Here is a 19,856-nt window from a genome sequence, read left to right as displayed (position 1 = left end):
GGGTATTGAACTCAGGACCTCTCGAAGAGCAGACAGTGCTCTTAACCACTGAGCCATCTCTCCAGCCCAGATGAAATTTTTTTAAAGATTCATCTTGGGCGGTGGTGTCGAACGCCTTTAATCCCAGCACTTGGGAGGCAGAGGTAGGTTGATTTCTGAGTTCAAGGCCAGCCTGGTCTACAGAGTGAGTTCCAGGACAGCCAGGGCTACACAGAGAAACCCTGTCTCGAAAACAAAACAAAAAACAAAAAACAAAAAAACAAAAACAAAAAAACAAAAATAACAACAAGATTCATCTTATTATTTTTAAAGAGTTGTATTTTTTTTAAAAGTTGCTTTTATGTATGCGTCTCTGTGTGTATGTCTTTGTATGCATGTGTATGGTGCCTATAGAGGCTAGAAGAGGGCATCAGACCCTCTGGAGCTGGTGTTACACATGGTGTGAGCTGCCTGATTCTGGGCTTCAAGAGGAATGAATACATGGTCTGAGGTGCCAAGCAATCTCTTCAGCCTTGTATCTTATTTTCTAAATTATGTGTATGTATGTCTGTATAAGGGTATGTGCACATGAGTGTGGGTGTCCTTAGGGGCCAGAAGATGGCATTAGATCACCTGGAGCTGGAGTTACTAGTGACTGTGAGCCATATAGTATGGCTGCTGCAAGCCAGACTCTCATCCTCTGCAAGGACAGTTGTCACTCCAGTCCCCAAGCTGATGGAGAGAGTTTCTTACAGCAGGGCCTGGCAACACATGCCTGCAATTCTAGCGCTTGGCAGACAGAGACAGGAGGATCAAGATTCAAGTCCATCCTTAGCTTGCGTATTAAATTGGAGGCCAGGCAGCCTGGTAACACAAGACTTTGTCTAAAAACAAAAACAAAAACAAAAAAACCGACTTTCTTATGCAGGCTCTAGGAGAGCTGGATATAGCAGCTCCTGCCTTTAATCGCAACACTCTGGAGTCAGACATATCTCTGTGAGTTTGAGGCCAGCCTGGTCTATGTAGAGAGCTCCAGGCCAGCCAGGGCTGCATAAAAACAAAGAACAAAAACAAAACAAAACAACAAAAAGTGTGTTGAAATGGCATCGGTGCTTAAGTTCATATGTGAGGCTGTAGCTCTCACTGCCAACATGGTTGCTCTTGGGGATGACTCCTGTAAGGGAGTAATGAAGAGCACTCTAAGGTCAGAGCCTTAATCTAGTGAGATCAGCATTCTGTGAGAGACAGCAACTGAGCACCTTCCCACCTCCACACAGGTACTTACCAAGGAAGGCCATTGAATACCCAGAAAGAAGATAGCAGTTTGCAAACCGGGAGGCAATGGCTCACCAGGAACCAAATCACCCAATACCTTGGTTTTAAACTTGCCAGCTCTCAGAACTGTGGGCAAGCATCTTTTTGTTCTCTGAGCCATTCAGTCCATGACATGTTATTACTGAAGTCCAAGCAGAGAAAGACAGAGTCGAATAGATACAAGGATGTGGAGAGAGGCGATTTCATCCTTCAAAAGCTCTGCCTCTCAGCTGTGCCCATCTTGCTAAATAAGGAAGTAAAGTTGAGTGTTTCTTGTGGAGGGGACCAATCAATCAAAGATGGGAGAGTATAGTATAGAACCAGTTTTCCATGTATTTTATTATTTTCCTCAATACATTATCTATCTATAAATACATTGCTCACTGTATCCAGGTAATTGTCATACCATCATTTTACACACACACACACACACACACACACACACACACACCACACGCACATGCACACACATACCACATGCACACACACTCACACACACACACACACATACACACTACACACACCACACGCACACGCACACACACACATAATACAAAACACAAATTCTATTAGCCATTAGAAAAATGCAAACCAAAGCCATAATGACTAATCCAAATAAATCTTTCCTTTTTTAAAAAAAAGCAAACAACAAACAACAGAACTGGAGAGATGGCTCAGTGGTTAAGAGCATGAATTACTTTCCCAGAGGACCTGAGTTCAAATCTCAACACCCACATCACATGGTTCACAACCACCTGTAACTATAACTTCAAGATATGACACCATCTTTTGGCCCCTGTAAGCACCTATACTCATGTACATACAAATATCCATGTGCAAACATACACACATGCATATAATTAAAAGAAATAAAATAAATATTTTTTGTTCATTTATTTGTTTTTTTTTTCTTTTTCTTTTTTCTTTTTTTTCTGATGCAAAAGCAAGAGGTTTGTTTTCTGGTGCATCGGGATTGACCTTCAATTAGTCCCTCAAGGAGAGTGGCTAGAAGATGACCTGTTTGTTTGTTTTTCTTTTTCTTTTTTCTTTTCTTTCTTTCTTTTTATTTCTTTTTTCTTTTTTTGGGGGGGGGGGTTCTTGGTATAGCTCTGGCTGTCCTGGAACTCACTTTGTAGACTAGGCTGGCCTTGAACTCAGAAATCCACCTGCCTCCGCCTCCCAAGTGCTGGGATTAAAGGCATGCACCACCATTGCCCGGCTTTGTTTTTCAAGACTGGGTTTCTCTGTGTATCCCTGGTTGTCCTGGAACTCTCTCTCTGTAAACCAGGCTGGCCTTGAACTCAGAGATCCACTTGTTTCTGCCTCCCAAGTGTGAAGAAATAAAATAAATCTTAACAAAAACAAGCAAAAAGTCGTAACTGAACACTGCTTTCCGCCTATTAGGAAAGCTGTAACTCTATGAGACAATTGTTAGAGAAAATATGAGCTTAGAACCCCAATCCATTGCTGGGGTTGGAGGAAGGGGATTGGTGCTGCAGCTGATGCAGAGGGCAGTCTGGCAGTTCCTGAAAACATCAAGAATAGACTTATAGCTATTCCTAGGTACATACCCAAGGTTAAAACCACGTCCATACAAAATCATGACTATTCAAATAGTGCCAAGTCAATTAGCTGATGAATAGATAAAAAATGACGAGGAGATAAAAAGTTGCCAATAAATGAAATAACAAGTCCCCAAATGAGTGACATGCAATGTGGATGAACCCTGATGGCATTATGATGGATACAAAGGCCACATCCTGCACAGTCCTACTTATGTGAAGTAGACCTTGCCAAGCGCTAGGTGAGGGGAGCAGGGAACGGCTGCTAACGAGCATGTGGCTTCTCCTGGAAGTGATGAAATTTTCTGGAATTTGGTAGTGACGATGGTTGCACAACCTTACGAGAAGGGACATATTCCACTCGGGAGGGTGAGTTTTATAGTGTGTGAATTATGTGCCAATAAAGAACACCAGAAATGATAGTGAGGTGATATCTATGCTTGTAGACTTTGGACACCAGACTTTGGTAACACCATCCGACTATGCCTTTTCCACCACAATGTTAGGAGGAAGGGATGTCTACGGGTTTGAGGATAGAGACCAATAACAGCATTCTTCTCAAGCACATAGGTTTGATCCCCAGCACTGCTAGAAACGTTATTGCTAGAACAAGAGAGACAACTGATAATGATTAGAACCTCTCACTTTTAAAAAAACATATATAGCTTTAGCTATGAATGCAATACAAAAGCCTGCAAAATATAAACAATGCCTATACACATAGTGTAGAAAGTCAGCATTTCTTTTAATTCTATTGTAGAAATTAAAGAATTATTCAGTTTAATATAGCAATCCTAATGTCAAATGCATGATAGACATTTTATTTTACATATTTGTATTTATTTATTTATATGTGTGAATATGTATGCATATAGGCACATGAGTACCACAGCATCTATGTGGCAGTCACAGGACAATTTGTGGCATCAGGTTCTTTCACCTTGTGAGTTCTGGGCATCGAACTCAGGTTATTAGCCTTGGTGGTAAACGCCTTTACCTGCTAAGTCATCTTGCCATCTTATATATTTTAAAAGTCAGAAATCCAAAATCGGATTTCAATAGCTTGTAGGTTTTTTTTAAGGTTTGTTTTTATTTGTGTGTGTGTGTTGTGTGTGTTGTGTATGTGTGTTGTGTGTGCATGTGCGTGTGTGTGTATGTGTGTGTTGTGTATGTGTGTGTGTGTGTGTTGTGCAGGTGTCTGAAAGAGTGTTTTATTCTCTGAAGGGAGGGTTACAGGTTGTGTTGAACTGCTCTGTGTAGGAACTAAATTTGATAGTGGCATAAATCACCTTGTTATCATTTTTGGTGTTCTTTATTTGACATATAATCCCCATACTATGAAATTCACCTTTCCAAGTATATAATAAAATAACCTTTTTGAATAAATAAAACAATAAAAAATTTTTTGTAAGCCTCACAACCATCTTCATTACTAAATTTCAGATTCACCATTCAGGGGGTAGTCCAGTATGTCACGATGGACACGGTGTGGTGGCACTCATGGTCCCAAGAGCAGCTCTGGTCTGTGGCATCAGTGTGTAGTTCAGCTTGTCATGTTTTTGGCAAATCGGGAAATAGACAGCACAGGACAGAAGTGGAGCCGTCTGTAAGCATTAAAACCCACACCTATATCTCTACACCTGCCGGCGAGGTCCCATGTGCGCAACTCTTACCCTTTCAAAACTGCGTCACCATCTGGGGACCAAGCACCAAACATTCAAACATATGTACCTGTTGGTGGGGGTGTGGGAGTTGTATTTAATAACCAAACTTAAAAGAGAATTACTCTGGCACAGTCTTCTACAACTAGAGTCAACTAGGACATAAGCAAATTAGATGAAAAGAGGCCTTTGCCCCCCTGCCCCCCCCCCCCAAGAAGCAGGAAGTAGACTAAGCAATCTAGACATAGGTAAATTTAATTTTCTTTTGGAAGAGAAGGGTTGACTCAGAGGGACAACCAGGAGCCTAGATGGTGGAATCAAAACCACAGAGAGTGACTCTCGAGTAGTTAAGGGAGGCGCTAGGATTTCAGAGCTGTCTTTGCTCCCACTTTGCTCAGTTTTTGAGAGTGCAATAATACAAAAGTTACCCTATGCCTTCTGGCTTATGTAAGAGGCAGAGCCTGCCTGTTCAGTTTCCAAGCTCAGTGTGTGAGGAAGGGCTGTGCATTTAGGGGATAAATCAAGGCGTATTCTGATAGTCCAAGCAGGAGATGATGGTGGTTTGGAGTGGATAACTGTGGATAAAAGGATTATGTGATGACACTTGGAATATATTTTGAAATCACAGCCCACAGACTTTGTTGGTATATTGGAAATGATACATGGCAGGGTGGGACATTGAATATGACTTCAGAATTACATACACAAACATTCCTTTTTGACTCCTTTAACATTTTAGTTGCTTGTTGTTTTAAAGAAAATCTCAAATGTTCAATTTTATCAGTAAAGACTCAGGAGCCAGATGCTGGGGTAAAAGCCTGCCAGCTCAGAGAGGCAGGGAACGCACCCAGCTGACCTTCCTCCTCAGCCAATATTCCAAAATTAAGTTCTCCTTCCCTACACCATCTCAAAAACCCGTCAAAGTCAATGTCCCTCACTTCTACTTCCTGTGTATCTCTCTGTTCATCCTTCTGACTTCCTCTTACTCTGCATGGTTTTTCCTATGTTCACTCCCTGTCAACTGGCTGCTTGCTACACCTATTGACCTATGGTTCACATTATTTAATTCCGTTTACAATAAACAGAAAGCTCTTGGATTAAAAATGTGTGCCAGGGCTGAGCCACACCACAACTAGAAACAGGTTTTTCCAGCAAATAACACAATCTCAGGGGTCACAATGTGATCAAATATCCTGCAACGGATATTCCCAAATGCTGGGATTAAAGGTGTGCACCACCATGCTTGGCTAGATATTTATTTCTATTTTATGTGTCTGAGTGTTTTACCTGCATGTATATATGTGTACCACCTATGTGCCTGGTGTCTACAGAGGCTAGAAGAGGGCATGGGATTTGCTGGCGCTGGGGTGGCAGAAGTTGGTGAGCTGCCACGGGGGCATTGAGAACTGAACCCAGGTACTCTGCAAGAGCATCAGATATTCTTAATTGTTCAGCCCTCTCTCCAGCCCCTCCCTGTGACCCTTTTTGACTGTCGCTTTTCAGGTGGAAATTTTTTTTCCCGTTCGAGACAGGGTTTCTCTGTGTAGCCCTGGCTGTCCTGGTACTCACTCGGTAGACCAGGCTGGCCTTGAACTCAGAAATCCGCCTGCCTCTGCCTCCCAAGTGCTGGGACTAAAGGCGTGTGCCACCACCTCCCGGCTTGGAAATTTTTAAGAGTGACCACCACTGACATTGCTGTCTTTCCACTGTGATCCCACTCCTACGTGGTCTTTGCCTACTGCCCCTCCACAGACAATGCTGTTGATATAGCCAGTGGCCAGTGTGATGGTACTGTTTCTCATCTTCCTTCTCACATCATCCTGTGGCATGTAATACAAATTAGTGTCTTCCTCCCTAATTAATTTTACATTTATTTGTGTGTGTGTAGTTGTTATGTACAGGTGACCATGGAGACCAGAAGAGGACATTGGATCTCCTGAAGCTGAAGTTACAGGCACTTGTGAGCTATGGGTGAACATGGTGTTAGGAACTGAACTTGGGTCCACTGAAAGAGCATCAAGTGTCCTTAACAGTTAAGCCATCTCTCCAGCTCTGTCAAAGGCCAGCCTTGACATCACAGGGTAAACCAAGGCAGTCTGAAGTGTGGCATCAGTGATCGCTGTCAGTGCTAATAGCAGCTGATGGGGATTGCTGCTGATGGCAGCCAGCTATTAGAGAAAAGAAAGGGGGGAATCAAGCACGCACGCACACGCACGCACACGCACGCACACGCACGCACGCACACGCACGCACGCACGCACGCACGCACGCGCACACATGCACGCACACACAGAGTGGTTGAAGAAGAGCAGGTTCTAGCATTTTATTTTGTTTCTTAACCCTTTTTATACCCCCAAGACAAAGCTTTTCTATTTAGAAAGTTACCTCATAGCCACAAGCTAAACAATCACCACAAATACATATTCTTCAAAAACAGATTAAAACCATTACATAAGAAGAAATTACAACAGGATTATCATTTATTTTTTTTTGAGACTTATATCTAACTAAACAATTTTCGCCGACCTTTCTTTCCACAAGTTCATTGTAATCCCAAAGCAGTAATTCTCTTGTCATAGATTAAGAAAGTTTAAGCAGGCCAAGTCTTTAGTAGCAAGCATCTCCCTATACCTGGCTGAAGGCAATCTGGATTTACTAAGGAACAGGTTGTCTGTCTTATGTCTTATTTTTGACGTCTTGATCCGCTAGACTGGCTAATCATCTGTTCTCTGTTCTAATGCTTGTAATAGAATTCTTTGTTCTTTATTCAAAATCTTTCTATTTCATCATGCACACTGAAACCAGTTACCACAAGTCCAAGGAACTCAGGCCCAACCTACAGTGAATGCTTTCTTTGATTGTTACATTGTCCCAAGCCTATTTTTCTTACTACTACAATTACGTGCTTGTAATGCTTGAGCGCTCCCGGTGCTCCTTTCTCTAACTCATGCAGTTCTTGCCAGTCTATGATGAAGGGGCACGTTCTATCCTTGATTCTAACTTTAAACTTTCTTTCAACTACTCTTACTTCCCAAAATTATTTAAATCAAGCTAACTTTCTAAAACTACTTAAATCAGATCAGGAATCCCATAAAACCGTGAACCAGATGTCTTGTGAGGTCCAGCCCCTACTCACACAGTCAGGAAACCCCACATCGCCTCGAATGGAACATTCATGAAGCTCATCCCTTACTACCCGTTCAGAGGACCCAGTCTGTCTAAGAAAATATTCTGTGTAAGCCAGAAAACTAGTGATACGCCATTGCCCAGCCTCCTCACACCAATGCCCGCAGGTTGCCCACAGCTCCCGCCCACTCTTACTCATAGCAAGTCCCTTTGTTTCTTCTCGTTCCTACTGTTGTATCACAGGCCAAACCATCACCATCCCTTGCCCCTGACTTCTGCGTCAGCTTCCTTTTTTGGTCTTCTTGTGTTTATTTTCCCCTTCGCCATGGTATGGCTTTAGAAAGGAGAATAGAGTCAGGAACTAAACCCGCCTCAGGACTAAAGAGAGGCAGAAAAGTGGGAAAGGGGAAGGGAAAACAAGGAAACCCAAGATATTAACATCTGTTCCTTTGCCGTTCCATGAAAAAAGAAATCCCATTTTAATACCTGTTATATTTCAGGGTTCAATACAAATGTTTTATTTGAAAAGTAAAGACACATAATGTTAGATTAATGGTCTTCCTTGCAAGATAGTTCAAAACCCTTAATCTAGCATGTGAGAGACTTTGTACTATCTGTTTTCTTCTGGTCCTTTGCCTTTAGTTTGTCCTTTTAAGTTTTCCTGTTTTGTTTGTTTGTTGCAGTGTTGAGAATTGAGCCTAAGCTGGGCAGTGGTGGCGCACGCCTTTAATCCCAGCACTTGGGAGGCAGAGGCAGGCAGATTTCTGAGTTCGAAGCCAGCCTGGCCTACAGAGTGAGTTCCAGGATAGTCAGGGCTATACAGAGAAACCCTGTCTCAAAAAAACAAAAACAAAAAAACAAAGAGAGAAAGAGAGAGAGAGAGAGAGAGAGAGAGAGAGCTGGCCTTGAACTCACAGAGATCTGCCTGCCTCTTCCTCCCAGGTGCTGGGATTAGAGGCTTGCGCCACTACTGCCCATTCCTGTTTTTTATTTTTTTAAAAAAAATTTAAAGATTTATTTATTTACTTTATGTATATAAGTACTCCATCTGCATGTATACCTGTGTGCTAGAAGAGGGCAGCAGATCCCATTACAGATGGTTATGAACCTCTGGGAATTGAACTCAGGACCTCTGTAAGAGGAGTCAGTGCTCTTAACCACTGAGCCATCTCTCCAGCACTACTGTTTTGAAATTTTAAGAGAAGGCTTCACAGAGCTTCTCAGGCTGATCTTGAACCCACTCTTTAGCCAAGGCAAACCTTCAACTTGTAATCCTCCTGCCTCAGCCTCACCTGTAGCTGGGATTAAAGGCCGGCACCGCCGGGTCCAGCTGCTGCTACCTCGTCACTTCCTGTTCTTTCCCTTTATTCTTGTACTCAGCCACACTGCTCTCTTCTTACAGTCTTGACTGTGCTTTCTGCGTCCTATCACTTTCTGACCTTAGTGCTGTTCCTGCTCTGCGCAGCTCTTCTCTGATCCAGTCACCTGCTACCTCACATCCATCTTTCAAGCTGCACAGGAAGTAGGGTTTCCTCAGGGATCAGCTAGCTCCATGACGTCGGCTCTGTCGGTTGTCTTTTCTTGGTCTTCCGAACTTTGGATTGGCAACATTTAGTGAGTCTCGTCGGTCCTAATGGCTTGTTTTGCATCTGTCCTCATCTTTGGTAACTCTTCGGCAGACTCTGCCCATCTGGACTCAGCTTTGCTTCCACGCTGCTCAGTAGTGTGTGGCATATTGTTTCCTGAGCATTTCTGGACAATCCGAGAAACAGAGAAGGCTTAAGAATCACTGATCTTCAGGCTTAGGCTCCTAGCGTCTGAAATTACACCTCTGGCTCCTCTAAGGGACATGGTAAGGCCAAGAGAAACGGTAGTAGTGTGTGCCCTTACAGCCTTCTACAACATAGAAATGGCCCGTTTTATTTAGCAAGTGAGCCAGGTGGTGGTGTACTCCTTTAATCCCAGCACTCTGGATGCAGAGGCAGGGGGATCCCTGTGAGTTCAAGGCCAGCCTGGTCTACAGAGTGAGTTCCAAGACAGCCAGGGCTGCATGGAGAAATCCTGTCTCAAAACCAAAACAAAACGGGAGTCACAGAAGATTCTGAGTCATATTTAACCCTTTCCCCTCCTCTTATATGCTATTTCTAATCTACTAGCAAAACTGAGGGCTTTTTCTCCCGACAACCATGCTTCTGGCCGATGGGTCCAGGACGGTCACATCCTTCAAGACAGGTCCTTAACTGTGCAATCTTCTCTCTCTCGTTCTCTATTTCTTTACTGTAATAAAGTCTGTTACCTGTTACTGTCTGTTGTGTCTGAGATTTCCTCCCTTGCCTTTTAATTATTTAATCAGCAGAGAAAAGAAAGCCAATAACTCCTGGAGGTTAACTTCAGGGGCTGCACTTGAAGCCTGTTACATAAAATGCACACACTTGGACCATACTCTCTGTCTCTGTCTCTCTCCTTTTTTTTCTTTCTTTTTTGTTTTTCAGACTCGGTCTTACTACACAGCCCTGGCAGTCCTAGAATCTGCTATGTAGACTAGGTTTGCTAAGCACTAACAGAGATCCTCCTGTACTTGCCTCTTGCTGAGAATTGAACCCAGGTCCTCTGGAGGAGCCTGCAGTGCTCTCAAACCCTGAGCCATCTCTCCAGGTCCACAAGTGAGTTTTCAGCCCATCTCCATTCTTGTTAGGCTAATTACATTGCTCTGTCAGACTGGCCAAAATTAATGTTCTCTAACCTGCAGTTTAAGAACGAAACTTAAATAACACCAGTTCCAAATGAAATTTACTCTCTTACTGAGGGGATTACTACCCATCTTTGGAGCCAGCAGAAAACCCTGGTTTCAAATTCAGACCCTGACTGAGCAAGTTAACTAAGGTTGATTTTAGTTTCCTCACCCGAAAAAGGGAGATAAAGCCAACTTAAAAAAAAAAAACCTTCTAATATATTAAAAGACTCAGGATTGAACAGGCTCTCAAGAAGTCTTAAGATTTAAATCTTAAATCAGATACTTTTTTCCTTCCAGCCTGAAGAAGCAGATTACAGGACTCCCTGAAGCCAGAACTGGCAAGGCTGCCATCTTGTGGCGATTCAAATGTGTGCTGGCTAATGTCATTCCCAACAACTAAAAGATATTCAAAAAAGTAAAGTTATATCCAAGTAAGTCAGACACTCCAGAGAGATGTTGGGATAAAGATAATAGTTAACAACAAGGTTGTGTCATTACCGGAAAGAGCAAGAAATAAGGGCCTAAGAAGGAACCTTTAAGGGTTGCTCCAAGCCAGGCGGTGGTGACGCATGCCTTTGATTACTGAACTCTGAGGCCAGTCTGTGAGCTCAAGGTTGCTTGGTCTGTGGAGCCAGTTTCTTGACTTGCTCTGCCCTCAGCTCTGGAGGGTGTGCTCTTTATCTGCTGTTACTTTCTCACCTGTGGGAATAAACCATTGCTTACTCTAAAATCAAAACAAAATAACCACAAAAAACCAAACCAAACCAAACCAAACCAAACCAAACCAAACCAAACCAAATGAAGTCCTATTGATGACACTACCAATACACTTACATCTAGTAGGGAACTTAGAAAAGGGGAAGCAGCAGCTGATTTGGGCAGGAGAGATGGCTTAATGTTTAAGAACACTTTCTGCTCTTGCAGAGGACCTAGGCGTGACTCCCAGCACCCACATGGCAGTTCACATGCTGAATTACACAGTCAGCAAAGGACCTCTGCCAGGACTGAGCGCATGTGCTTAGGGCATTCAGTTACGTGGGAGCCTCTTTACCTTAACGAGAATGGGGAAAACAGAAATTGCCCATAGACGGTGGTAGGACATTCCAGAAGAGCAACTTCACCTGTAACTCTAGTTCCAGAGGAGTCTGAGACCTCTTCTGGCCTCCACAGGTCCCATGCACACATGTGGTGCACATACAAAATTCCAGGAAAACTCCTACACATAAGATAAAAATCTAAAACATGAAGGGACCGATGAAGAAAATCACACCAGGGCATGAGGCAAGGCTGCATTGTGCATTTGAGATAGTAGCTAAAGCTGATCCTATCCTTCCCCTTCCCTTTATGTTTGTTTTTGTTTTTGTTTTTTTTGTTTTATGTTTTTTTGAGACAGACTTTCTCTGTTTAGCCCTAGCTGTCCTGGAACTCATTCTGTGGACCAGGCTGGCCTCAAACTTAGAAATCCGCCTGCCTCTGCCTCCCAAGTGCTGGGATTAAAGGCGTGCGCCCCCACTTCCCAGCTCCTATCCTTCCTTTTTAAAGACTTTAAAAACTTGTTAACAAATCTGACCACTATGGTGATCTGTATTACCCTGTCTCCAAACCAGAGCTTCCACTGTGCTCTTTCTGAAAGTCTGTAGGGAGATCTGTTCCGCTTCCCTCCTCCCACTCCTCCTCCATTTTCTACTTAGTGTTAGATTATGGACCTGTCCCTTAAGAAACTGGCCAGATCTTTCCTGCAGGTCCTTCCTTGGGACAGAGAGGTAAGAAAGTTGTCTGTCCTGGGCTGTTTGTTGGTTTGTTTTAATTTATTTTATTTTCCATTGAGTGTGTGTGTGTGTGTGTGTGTGTGTTCCTGCCTGTAGTGTTGCATACAAGTGCAAATGCCAACAGAGGCTAAAGGTGTCATATCTCCTGCTCCAGGGGTTAAAGCCAGCCAGGTGTTGGGAATTGAACTAGGATCTTCTAGGAGAGTAGCAAGTGCTCTTAACTGCTTAGTTGTCTCCACAGCCCTAAGCTTGTGGTTTTACAACTCCTAGTATACGGTCCTAGCCATTAAAGACTCCTCCATTTTCCTTGTCATATAGGCTATCCCTGGTGAAACTTCCTGCTACCCCCAGAACAAATACAAAAATCAAATGTTTCCTTGTTCTGGGGATTTCTGGCAAGGATACCTTCTCTGGGGTCCCCCCCCCCCCAAATCATCATAATGGCTGTCTCCTTTACTCTTCCTTTAAGCTGTCTGTCTTAATAAGACTCCAGGTTTTAAAGGGAAGCTTCTTCCCTTTACTCCTGTTAGCCTGTTTCCATACCTTGCAGTTTCCTTTCTAATGTTGTCTCACCTCCACACCCATCCTGAAATCATGGGCCAGGCCCTTTCTCCTAATAAAGCGAATTCCTGAAGGGTAATTATGTGTCAATTCCTTTCAATGACTGTGCTACTCCCCACCCGCCAACACTGAGGACTAAATTTAGAACCTGGAGTAGGCCAGGCTAGCATTCCACGGCTGTACATCCTCAGCTTGGCCCCTTTACTTTTCCAGCCTCTCAGAAGCCCTCAACACTCTGAGTGGCATCATCCAGTCAGTGACGGTTATCATCACCTTCCCAAACCTTTTCCTTTTCTTGTTTGGATCTTTATCGTTGTTTAATTCTCTCTTCACCCCCACCCTCTGCTGGGAACTGAACTCAGGGCTTTACTCCAGAGCTGTACCTCTAGTGCTATCTACCGTTGACCCTGTCTTCCCTCTTTCCTTTCTATGGCTCCATATGATTATCTTTGACTGTCCAGATAGTCCAGGATGCTTTCCCACCAGGTATCCTTAATCTGATCATAGCTGCTAGGTCTGTTTTGCCACTAAAGGTTATGGGGTCACAACTTCCAGAGGTTAGGATGCGGGCATTTTTGGAGAGCTATTACTCTGCTGTACCACGGTGGATTTCTCTTGGCTTTATATTTAGTGATACAACTTTGACGGGTTAAAATTAGCCATGTTGGGAGTATTTAAACACACACCAAAAAATCCAGAAAAACTAGAAAACCAAAAGAACTATAAAATGCCACAAATTCTCCTGGAGAAACTGCTGTTAAACCTTTCTTGCATACATATCTCTAGTTACAATGGCTGCCTTATTATCAAACAAAGAGAATTGTAAATGGGTGTGCTGGCTAACACCTGTAATTCCAACACCTGGGAAAGCTGGGCTGGGGACTGCCATGAATTCCAGCCAGGAGCTACACAGTAAGTACGAAATTAGTCTAGGCTACATAGTGAGACCTTGTTTCAAAAAAGTGAGTGGAAAAATATGAGAGTGTTATATAGGATAGGCCACCAAGCTCTTCGATATCGGGAGAAAGGAGATCTAGAGCTGAAGAGCTGTTTTAAAGCTGGTTAGGTCCCAGTTTCCTTAGCACTCAGATAAAAGCTGGACACAGTGTTGTCTGTCTGTAATCCCTGGGCTGGATATAGGAAGGTTTCAGGGCTTACTGATCAGCCAGTCTAGCTGAGATGGCTAACTCCAGGTTTGGTGTGAGGCCCTGCTTTAAAACATAAGGTGGGAGAGCTGGGGAGATGGCCCAGCAGCTGAGAGGCACCCATATACAGGCAGGCAAAATGCCCATACACATACAATAAAAAAGTAATTAATAGATAAATAATAAAATGGAGAGCAATTCATGACCTTGACCTCTCCCTCCTATACACACACACACACACACACACACACACACACACACACACACAGGAGGGAGGGAGAGGCAAAAGGAGGGAGTGATTTTATTCAAGATTGATCTGGTCCACATATAAAAAACTCAGACCCAACTAGAAGCTATGTAGAGCAAGTTCTCCTTGATGCAAATATGAACACGAGAGCTATGTGCTACCCTAGGTCTGGGGCTATGAAGACACTGGCATGCCGATTTCATGTCTTCTTCCTCTTTTCATTGCTACGGCCCCAGAGAAGTGACATGTTGACTGAAGATGAAGAAAATGTAGGATAAAGTTCTAAATGTAGAATACATACACTAAAAAGCTACCAGCAGGAAGGGATCAGCAACAGTGGGGGTTCTGGATATCTACTTAAAATGTACACATTATACCTCCTCTCCTTTAATTCCCCTTCCCACTCCAATACAACAGATGTGGCATCTAATAGTGGCTAACTTTAAAGTTTAATCCATAGATGGCTGTCTCAGTTAGTGTTCTATTGCTGTGAAGAGACACCATGACCATGGCAATTCTTTTGCTTGTTTGTTTTTGTTGTTTGTTTTATTTTTTGAGACAGGGTTTTCCCTGTGTACCCTTGGCTGTCCTGGAACTCACTCTGTAGACCAGGCTGTCCTCAAACTCAGAGATCCGACTGCCTCTGCTTCCCAAGTGCTGGGATTGAAGGTGTGCCCCTCCCACCCCACCCCCACTGCCTGGCCATGGCAATGTTTGTATAGGAAAAAAATTTAACTGGGACTGGCTTACAGTTCAGAGGTTTAGACCATTGTCACCATGGAGGGAAGTGTGGCGGCATGCATGCAGACATGATGCTGGAGAGGAGCCGCAGACAGCAGAAAGATTGACACACTGGTGAGGCTTGAGCCTCACTTCCTCCTACAAGATCACACAGAGCCGTCCTTCCCAACAGTGTCAGTCCCCATGAGTGGATGGAGTTATTTATTTATTTTTATTCAAACTACCACAGCAACAGAACACAGAGATGGAGTCATTATGGAACTGAAGGAAGCATGAATGTTATCTGATGTTCCTGAACTCTTTGCTGAATGAAAGGATTCCATTTTTAGGGTGGAAAGTGGATGTGGTGCTTCCTCTTTAGGTTATAAAAGAATTGTTTGAGGTTTGGGGATTGCTTTAGTTTTTGAAGTGCAAGAATAGAGAGAAGGGTATGTGCTGATATTGAGCACTCAAAAAGGTTAGGCATAGTGTATGTCTGTCATTCTGTCTGGACAGTCATCATTGGCGCCACCTTCATATGCCTGGGCAATGTGTGTTACTGCAGCAGACTGCTTGCCCGAAACAGCTTGAGAGAAGAACAATTCATTTTGGCTCACAGTTTCTGAGGGATCTCAGCCCCTCACAGAAAAAGGGACAGGAGCATGTTGTGGCCATCACAGAGGACAGAGCACGTAGCAGAGCTGTTCATATGACAGCCATCCAGGAACCAGGAGGCAAATTAGAATCATGAGTGAGCATAACCTTCAAAGACCCACTTCTCGTCACCTATTTCCACCAGTCAGGACCCACTTCTGAAAGGCTCCACAGCTTTCAAAATAGTGCCACAAGTGGCACAAGCATGTTCAAAGCATGTACTTTTTGGGGGCACATTCCAGATTTAAATGATAGCATATATTATCCCACATGTGAGAGGGTACCTTCTACTACCAAAGCTAACAATGCTTACTGTTAATTTCCTAGTGTATTAGGCCCAACCAATTCCATTCTCTTTTAAAATTAATTTATGTGTAGCTATGTGTGCCTGTTTTTCTGTGGGCACACCACCCGTGTAGGTGTCCATGAAAGCCAGAAGAGGATGTTGGATCCCTTGGAATTAATTATAGGTGGCTGTGACCCACCCAGTGTGGGTGCTTGGAACCAAACCCAGGTGCTCTACAAGAACCAGCAAGTACTTTTAAGCAGTGAGCCATCCCTTCAGCCCCTCCTTTTTCTCTTTAAGAATGTTAATTATAATTACTATTCTTGTAGTGGTGTGTTTACTTGGGGGTTGGAGGGACATGCTGCATGCCACAGTATACATGTGAAGGTCAGGATACAATTTTGTGGAGTCAGTTCTCTTCTTCCTCCTTACACGGGTTCCAGATATCAAACTCAGATCACGAGGTTTCTGCAGCAATTACATTTACTCACTGAACCATCTCTTTGAATTCCCAAAGACAAGTGAATTCAAATGATTTTGTCTGTTTTGTTCTTTTTTTTTTTCCAGACAAAGTCTCGTGTATCTCATGCTGGCACGAGACTCACTTGGTAGTCCAAGATGACCTTGAATTGTCTGATCCTCCTGCTCCCATCTCTCTTCTGATAAGATTATAGTATGTACCACTACATCTGGCTTATGTAGTACTGAGAATCAAATCCAGGGCTTTAGACATGTTAGGCAAACACTCTATCAACGGGGCTCTGTCTCCAGCCTGACAAATTAAGGGAGAAAAGCCAATATAGAATTTGTGAGTGTGTTGGTTGAGCTTATATCAACTTACACAAACTAGAGTTGTCTGATAAGAGGGAGACTTAATTGAGAAAATGCTTCCATAAGACCCAGCTGAAAGGCACTTTCTTAATTAGTTATCAACAGGGCATAGTGCAGCCCATTGTGGGTGGTCCCATCCCTGAGCTGGTGGTCCTGGCTTCTATAAAAAAGCAGGCTGAGCAAGTCATGGGAAGCAAGCCAGTAAGTAGCATTCCTCCTTGGCCTCTGCATCAGCTCCTGCCCTCAGGTTTCTGTCCTGATTGAGTTCCTGTCCTGACTTCCTTTGATGATGAACAGCAATATGGAATTGTAAGCCGAATAACCCTTTCCTTCCCAGCTTGCTTTTTGGTCTGGTGTTTCGTTGCAACTACAGAAACCCCAACCAAGACAGTGTGTGAACGTTTACTGCTATGGGAAAGTGGGCATAGGATTGCTGGGGACCTCAGACACAATGTGAAATGAAACTTAGAAAGGTCTCCCTAAGAGACAGGGAAGCTGAACTCTGTTCACCATGAGATCTGGCTTTGTGACGGGAAACAGGGTATGCTTTGTGGGTTGTTGAGAAAACTTCAGCTTTCCAGTTTCAGACACTGCCTCTTCCCTTTCCTCTTTCCTTAAATATGATGAGACAGCTTCGGCTGCAGCACCAAACTTACAACTGTAAGGGTAAGATAGGAGTCAGTGGGGCATGGAGGAGACACATGCCTCTAAAGCCAGCACTCAGGAGGCAGAGGAAGACAGATCAGCTAAGGCCACATAATGAGACCCTGTTTCAAAAAAAAAAAAAAAAGTTACAGGGATGGGGGCTGGGTGTCAGAAGACACTGGCTTTGATATTGAGCCATTAAAACTCCTTCTTCTTCTTCTTCTTCTTTTTTTTAATGTCATTGCAGCCAGGTTTTCTGTTATCTGTAGGCAAAAGGATTCAGATTCTTAACTGATTTATTTTAGTCTCACTTGCAGCCAAGGACACAGTCTCTGACTCTGAATCAAAAGATAGCTATAAAGTAAGTGGGGACTATAGAGACTCTTTCTGGCGAGATAGTAGTAGCAGTTCTGGTGGCACCAGCTAGTGTGCTGACACTTCAGATCTTATTTTGCTCGCTGGTGGCCTTCATCAGGGGTACAGACAATGGCTTCTTTGTTCTGACTAATAACTGTTAACCATTGTTTTCTAAGCGCCAAGTGTTTTTATAAGCTGTATAATTTTTTTTCTTAATTTATGTCAACCATTTCAGTTGGGTATTAATTTTGTTCTTGGAGGTTAAATGAGGATAATTCCAAGATCAGTTTTAAGTGGCAGATTTGGGATTCATTTTTGGGTCAGCGTGACCCCAAAGTTAGCTTTTAACCCATCCTTGCTATTTCTTTTGGCAACTCCTAAATGTGACCTGGGACCCTCATTCAAGATGCAGCCTTTGGGCACCTGCCTTAGGAGAGGGAGTAAGACGATGGTCTCCCAAAGGCTGTTGTCTGCCATCAGGCCCTCCTGGCAGAGGATACAGGATCTGCCCGAATGCACGCAGGCTCTGAGCCAGGCTGCACAGATGCACACAGTCCTCTGAGCCAGGCTGCAGGGATCCATGCTGTCCTCCCAGCCAGGCTGGGAAGTGCTCCAGATGAACTGCCAGAATTCTGTGTCTGAAACTCTGAGAGATAAGGGAGGAGGCTTGGGTAGCACTCTTAGAGACAAAGCGATTCTGCTGATCTGGAATGTGCTGAAACCCAGCCCCCATCCCACCCCCTCCAAAAAAAAAAAAAAGGTGATAACATATGCAAAGACTGCTGCAACTTCTGCTTACAAACTGATTACCTCCGAGTCTGTCTTCCTTTTTTCTTTTACCAGCTATAGTTTGGGGGCTGAAACTCAAAGCCCCCAAACCAAAATCCCATCCCCATCTCAACTCCCCATCTCCCAAGTCTCAGGGCCACCTTCTTAACTTTTTCATTTAGTCAAAAATCTCCTACAAATATTTATTATCAATTCTGTGCCAGAAACACAAGGAACTATAGAGAGAAAGAAACTAATAGGGAGAGAAAGACATCAAGAGATAATTGTACCCAGCACTTGGGAGGCAGGGGTAGGTGGCTCTCTATGAGTTTGAGGCCAGCCTGGTCAACATAGTGATTTCCAGGTTAACCAGTGCTACATAGTGAGACTCTGTCTCAAAACAAACAAGTAAGCAAGCAACCTCCACCCTAACAATTATGATTATAGGGCTCACTGAGGAGGAAAAGCAGCAATGTTGGAAATATATACCTGCTGTCAGTTCTTCCTGCTACTGTTGCAAAATGCCTAAGACTGGATAATTTGTAAAGCATATAAGTCTATTCCTCAGAGTTCTGGAAGTCGGAGTCCTCAAGGTGTCTGGTAAGGTCCTGCTCTGGGCTTCAGAGATAGTCTCTTTCTTTCTTTCTTTCTTTCTTTCTTTCTTTCTTTCTTTCTTTCCTTCCTTCCTTCCTTCCTTCCTTCCTTCCTTCCTTCCTTCCTTCTTTCTTTCTTTCTTTCTTTCTTTCTTTCTTTCTTTCTTTCTTTCTTTCTTTTTTTCTTCCAGACAGGGTTTCTGTGTGTAGTCCTGGCTGTCCTGGAACTCACTCTGTAGATCAGGTTGGCCTCGAACTCAGAAATCTGCCTGCCTCTGCCTCCCAAGTGCTGGGATTAAAGGTGTGCGCCACCACTGCCTGGCCTGAGACAGTTTCTTGTTGCCAAGTTTTTACAGCATAGAAGGTAGGAGGGCAAAGGGCATAGAGCTTTCAAGCCCTTTAAAAGCATCAGTGCTATCTGTCCATAGGGTAGAGTCCTCATAGCCTAATCTTCTCTTCCTCCTTCTCCCCCCTCCTTCTTTTCTTCCTTCTATTCTTTTCTCCTTCTCCTTTTCTTCCTCCTCCTCCTCCTCCATCCTTACAGATGGTTGTGAGCCACTGTGTGGTGCTGGGAATTGAACTCAGGACCTCTGGAAGAGAGGTCAGTGCTCTTAACTGCTGATCCATCTCTTCAGCCCCTGCTTAATCACTTCTTTTGAAAAGTCCCTCACTTGCTATTGATTAGGACTGTTTCTATATGAATTTTAGGGGAACACAGTTGTGCACAGTTGTAGTCCCATGGGACCAGATGTGCTCTAAGTGATCACAACATTTGTTTCCCCTCTATCTTCACCATCTTTGCTACCTCCATAAGAATGTTTTTTTCTGCCAGGCAGTGGTGGCGCATACCTTTAATCCCAGCACTTGGGAGGCAGAGGCAGAGGCAGGCAGACTTCTGAGTTTG

At 43.7% G+C, this 19,856-nt stretch overlaps 1 long non-coding RNA gene across 1 annotated transcript in view; it reads right to left on the bottom strand.

Annotated features, from left to right (window-relative positions):
* Positions 1–8,903: 8,903 nt before the first annotated feature.
* Positions 8,904–19,856, bottom strand: part of LOC116096568 — a 14,737-nt gene continuing 3,784 nt past the window's right edge. Inside the window, exons 2-3 of the long non-coding RNA XR_004121041.1 lie at positions 10,875–11,075; positions 8,904–9,394 (exon numbers count right to left, since the gene is read on the bottom strand). This is a non-coding gene — a long non-coding RNA (uncharacterized LOC116096568). The remainder of the gene's footprint in view (positions 9,395–10,874; positions 11,076–19,856) is intronic.

The sequence above is a fragment of the Mastomys coucha genome, unplaced genomic scaffold (assembly GCF_008632895.1).
Source record: "Mastomys coucha isolate ucsf_1 unplaced genomic scaffold, UCSF_Mcou_1 pScaffold18, whole genome shotgun sequence".
NCBI lineage: Eukaryota > Metazoa > Chordata > Mammalia > Rodentia > Muridae > Mastomys > Mastomys coucha.
This window is presented reverse-complemented; position numbering and strand designations above follow the sequence as displayed.